The following is a 6000-nucleotide window of genomic DNA, read 5'->3' as shown; positions in this document are numbered from 1 at the left end:
TTTTAATTACAGAAAGATAGATTTTAAATGATTATAAGTAGCAGGCATAGAGTTCAAATTTGGCTACCTTAGAAATAAAAATAGAAACAAAGTCTAAATTTTAATTTTAACAGACTAAGGAAGATTTGAATCAATCTCTCACCCCCGCTGAATGTTCCAGGCAGCTTACAGTTTTCAATCCTCAGACTGAACTCCTTTCCAGCCTGGGGCCAATCTCCCAACTTCAAAGTCTTTGTTGTCCAAAGGATCTTTCGGGTGTTCAGATTGAGGGTGGGGAGGAGAGGCCAAGTGATGATGTCACTGCCCCTCTTTTATACTTTCTTCCAGCTGCTAGAAAGATCCTTGTTGTGCTGTGTGTTAGGCCTCCTCATTGTTTACGTGTCTTCTCTGAGAAGTCTCTGGGATAGTGGATTCTTCTTGAGCCATTATTGCCTGTCTGGCCAGTGATGGCTGCTCCTTTGTTGGTGTTTCCCAACCTCACAACATATTTCAGTAACAAATATAGTAATACTTCATAGGCTCACATACAATGCTAGTACATAGACTTCAATAAGATATTAATGTTCAACAGATTCAGACTTTTAAAATGATACCTCAGAAGGTATAATTTGTACAAAACATCTCATAATCATATGAAGTGGTGAATATAGGGGTTCCAAGGTGCTACTTTGAGGTACATAGTGTCACAATAGTGTAAGACCAAAATACTTGCAGGGAATCCTGTGTTGTGAAATCTTCTGGGTTTTTTTTCCTTATTGCATTTAAGATTAATGAATGCTTTCTCATGTTCATGTTGTGTTTGTGAAACAGATGGAATTTTAAGTGTAAGAGCTGTAATAAAATGTGTTGATCACCATGACAAAACATTCATTATGGGCTGTCAGAGGAATACAGAACACGGAAACTTGGCTCTCACATAGTTTGCAAGCATAAATGTGTGATTTATTTAGCAGTGTAAAAGGTAATGGTGTAGGCTGTCAAAACTACAAACCATATTTTTGTTTGTCCTGCAATGCTGCCTATCTGCCTTATAATCTGAAATAAGGAACTAGCCGTTCCCATTTGTTAGAGTGGTTTCTGTTTTGTTAAAAAAAAAAAGGATCTTTGTAGAAGAGGTTGTTTTGTATTTCTTACTATAAGTCCATTGCAACATGCTATAACAAAGTGAACCTTTTTAGAGTACTTCTCTTGAAAATATCAGAATGGAATCTGGTATTTATAGTTGCAGTGATTTTGATTTTAGTGAGATTTCCTCCTATGCATCAGAGCCAGGACAAGGTCTAGATGTCATTTAAGTCATCAAGATTGGATTTAAGTGAGACTTAAATTGTGCATACGTGATAGTTGCCATCTTGGCCCACACACTGGGGATTGAACCAGAGACCTGCAGAGCTAAAAGCAGAAGTAGCTACTGCATGAGCTGAAGAGCCAAGACTTTTCTAAGGGGTGCTGTAACAGACTCATAGCCACTTTGGGTCCCACACAGTAGTGGGTCTATAACACACTCACTGGGGGGGCCATACACAGACCATGTGGTGACCCTCAGCGCAGGGGAGAATTTAACTCATCAAGAGTATTTAATTTCTCCTTTCACTGTTACCAGAACAAGTCCCCAGCCTTGGGACACACCTGTAGAAGCTACAGAAGCCAGAACCTTCTGACAATCTTGAACCACAGAGGCTCTCTACACCCCTACCCTGAGAGATGGAGCAGTCCAAATTAGGGTATATAAGTGCTGTGGCTTCCCATACACCCTCAGTTCCTTCCATCTTGTTAGGCTCCAAGGAAATGGGGCTGGAGGCATGGATTTGTACTGATAATCTCCTCAGAGAACTCAAGTTATGGGTAAGTAACTCTTCTTTGCCCTCTTTATTTCTGAAAGTACCCCTGCAGGGATCTGCCATGCACAATATGCGCTGTTGATACAAATGTGTAGGCACAGCTCTCTGGTGAAACACTACAGTCACAGATTCCTGTTTAGAGATATAGTTATCTCTGAGGGGAATACACTCCTATTTAATGTGTAGTACATGGGTACTGATAAAATTATTGAAACATTCCTTAGTGAGGAGACAATGTATCAAATAAAATGTCTGAGTCAGTACTGATACACTGGACCATCATGACAATGAAACTCACGTAAGCACAGAAGAATGGGGGGGGATGCAAGTTGCCATACGTATGTAACAAAGGGTGTAGAATTATATTATATGGGCCCAAAGTTGAATGAAGTGAAGTGGGATGGCTAGGAGGAGCAGAGGACGTCATTTATGGATCATGGTTCGGGGATGCCTGGCCCTGGCACAAAATAGCTTATGCGGCAAAAAGTGGTTGTAGAGGACCAGAGTGTTTGGCTCATTAGATTGTATTACTGGAGAAAGAGTATGTGATCGTGTAACTAGGCTACCAGGCATATTCATAGCAGTTGCCACATTGGATCAGATCCATCCTGCATCTAGTCCAATATCTTATCTCTGACAGGAGCCAGGTGAAGGTGCAAGAAACTCCATTATGGACAATTATAGAATAACCATCCCATAAGTGAAGTTCCTTCATGTGTCTGGTCAGTGAGGGTTATATTCTCAAACATTTTTATTCTAGGTAGTGGAACTCTGGATGTTGTCAGTTTCCATATAGCTAGGGTGGCCAGATAGCAAGTGTGAGTGGGTGGGGAAGAGAGATAGTTGCATATATAAGATAAAGCCCCGAATATCGGGACAGTCCCGATAATATCGGGCTGTCTGGTTATCCTACTTGTAACTTTCTGATCATTCTATGAATCCTCCTTTGTTCTTGGCATCAATGTCTTGTGGCACAGGTTAATTATATGTTGTGTATAAAAAGTATTAGTTTTAAATGTGTGGTGTTTCAGTTTCACTGAATGTAGTACTCTGGTTCCTATATTATGACAAAGAGTAAATAGAAGTGGCCCAATTTAACTTCTCTGCATCTTCTTTTCTGGATACCTGAATCATATTCACCTACTAGCCAAACTGAATCACCCCAAACTTTTTACTTTCTCTTCTAATGGAAGCCTTTCCATTAATCTTTTGCATCATCTGTCTGTGGAAGCTTTGTATTTCTGCTCTCACCTTTTTTTAAAATGGTGACCAGAATCTCACACATCTGAAGTGAGGATCAACCTATTTAAACACTGTTATTACATTATCAGTGTCATTTTCTATAGGTATCCTACCACTTCCTTTGGGCTTTGAACCACATTGAGCAGAGGTTTTAATTGAGCTATAACACACTCCTGCCTGGTCTCTATAAAGTTGGAAGCCACCAGTGAATCTGAATAGTTCAAAGCAACAAAGAGTCCTGTGGCACCTTATGGACTAACAGATGTATTGGAGCATAAGTGTCATGATGAAGTGGGTATTCACCCACGAAAGCTCATGCTCCAATACGTTTGTTAGTCTATAAGGTGCCACAGGACTCTTTGTCGCTTTTTACAGATCAGACTAACATGGCTACCCCTCCAATACTTGAGTAGTTCAAATTACTCCATCCATTACCTTGCATTTTCCAACACTCGGTGTCATCTGCAATCAAGCTGCCTATTTGTGATGGATTGGATCACAGAAACCCCCTTGGGGCTGCCAACTGATGTGCCAAAACTACTTCTTCCCCTGCTTTCCCTGCCCTGGCAGCTTGGGACTTCAGTGCCCTTCCTGGTTAGAGCCAGAGCCTGCTACAAACCCAGACCCAGGGTCTGAACCACGTCCCCTAACAGCTGTAGGCTTGACTGAAAGCAGCTAACAGAAGTGTTCTTGTCTTTAACATTCAGATGTCCAACTCCCAATGGGGTCCAAACCCCAAATAAATCTTTTATCCTGTATAAAGCTTATACAGGATAAATTCATAAATTGTTTGCCCTCTATAACACTGATAGAGAAACATCTGTTCCCCCCCTCCCCAGGTATTAATACATACACTTGGTTAATTAATAAGTAAAAAATGATTTTATTAAATAGAGAAAGTAGGATTTAAGTGGTTCCAAGTAGTAACAGACAGAACAAAGTGAATTACCAAGTAAAATAAAATAGAACAATGCAAGTGTATGTCTAAGAAACTGAATACAAATAAAATCCCACCAGTTTCAGTAAGCTTCCTTTTACAGACTAGTCTCCTGCTAGTCTGGATCCAGCAATCACTCACACCCCATGTAATTACTGTCCTTTTGTTCCAGTTTCTTTCAGGTATCCTTGGGGTTGGAGAGGCTATCTCTTTAGCCAGCTGAAGACAAAATGGAGGGGTCTCCCAGGGGTTTAAATAGACTTTCTTTTGTGGGTGGAGACCCCCACTCCTCACTCCTATGCAAAGTTCAGCTCCAAGATGGAGTTTTGGAGTCACATGGGCAAGCCACATGTCCATGCACGACTCAGTTTTTACCAGCCAAGCCACATTTCTGTGAAAACTCAGATGTGGACTTCAAGTTCATTGTTGGTTTAAGTGGTTTTTGATTGGGCACTTAATTTGCACTTTTCTCAAGAAGCTGACCAAATGCTCTACAAGGCTAGTTAAAATCAAGCCAGTATTCATAATTTTGAATACAAAAATGGTACCTGCATACAAATAGGATTAATAGATTCAGTAGATCATAACCTTTACATAGATATATTACATGGCATATGTAGCATAAAACATATTCCAGTTATGTCATATATATATACACTCATAAGCATATTTCCATAAAGCCTTATGGGGTGCACCGTCACACTATTCACCTAGCTTTTTAAGTCTCTGTGAAGTTTATTGCTGTCTTCGCTCATCTCATCTTCTCTAAATCACTGTGCGCCACCTGAAATTTTGCCATTTCACTGTTCACCCCTTTTCCAGATCATTAATCAATGCATCAAACCATTTTCCTCCTACGATGGAATAGTGTCACTGTTGACCGCTTCCCATATTGAAAATCGATCACTTACTCCTACTCTTTCTTCCCCATCTCTTGGCCAGTTTACCACTTGTGTAATTGATTCCAACACTGTGACAGCAGTGATGACCTGGACCTTATATCATAATGCATTTGGGCTGCAAATTCAGCCATAACATAGGCATTTCCTGACTTCTGAGTACTGACCTATACAGCCCTACTGTTGAATGAACATAGTTCCTTTGCATTTATTATTGATATATTTGGTTTTCCTATTTGACCACCATCTTTACTATACACTCTGAAGACAATAAACCTGTTAATGAAGGGATATGTGGGGAGGAAACAGTATTTGTTGCTTTCTTGGGGTCTCTGTCATTCTCTAAAGGACTAGGGGATTTTTTTTTATCCAACAAGAGCTCTTATCTTCAAAGTGCCCACTTTCCTTTATACTATATATGACATTACTGTTCTGTTTAGTTTTTAATGGAATCTTTAGTGTGCTCTAATAGTTTCTCAGAGTGTAAGTTGTTTTAAAAGATGCATTAATCCTGCAGGTACTGTACATTCATCTTAGCTTCTCAGAGGCCACTTCAGTGTTAATTTAACCTTCTTTCTAGATAAAGAATGTTTATGGAGCCTCCAGAATAGCAGTGTTTTATTATTTGAAGATTTTCATAAGATCAAGTGAGTACTTTGGCAAAAACGATTTACTCTTACTCCATTTATCTATCAACATTTAGTCCCAAACTTTTCTGTTTTTTTTTCCCTTTCATGCAGAAGATTGTGTTCGCTTTGATGTAAAATAGTATGATGAATCAAAGGTTAGGTTTTAAGCAGTACCTATAATCATGTACCAACACTTCAATTTTAAATTCCACGGTTAAAATGACATTGACTAAAGGGACCCTGGTGGTATAAACATGCAAATCTCTGAGGGATTTTTCTTCCCTTCCCCAAGGGTTTTGCCCGCAAACAATTTGTAACCTGGATGTTTCATTTGATACTGGGCTCGATGTCATCATCCCTAAAGGAGAATACAGCAGTAATGTATCAGAGGGGTAGCCATGTTAGTCTAGAACTGTAAAAGCAGCAAAGAGTCCTGTCGCTCCTTATAGACT

The 6000-nt window shown here is 39.7% G+C and overlaps 1 long non-coding RNA gene across 2 annotated transcripts in view; it reads left to right on the top strand.

Moving 5' to 3' along the window:
* The first annotated feature begins 1771 nt into the window (after window positions 1-1771).
* The window catches only part of LOC120386737, a 67669-nt gene continuing 63440 nt past the window's right edge, over window positions 1772-6000 (top strand). The window contains exons 1-2 of one of the 2 annotated variants that reach the window (XR_005589893.1): window positions 1772-1845; window positions 5500-5566. This is a non-coding gene — a long non-coding RNA (uncharacterized LOC120386737). The remainder of the gene's footprint in view (window positions 1846-5499; window positions 5567-6000) is intronic. The other variant, XR_005589894.1, reaches the window with a different exon arrangement.

Source organism: Mauremys reevesii, linkage group 1, assembly GCF_016161935.1.
Source record: "Mauremys reevesii isolate NIE-2019 linkage group 1, ASM1616193v1, whole genome shotgun sequence".
Lineage (NCBI taxonomy): Eukaryota > Metazoa > Chordata > Testudines > Geoemydidae > Mauremys > Mauremys reevesii.
The sequence above is the reverse complement of the archived record's forward strand: the minus strand, read 5'-3'. Positions and strand labels throughout refer to the sequence as shown.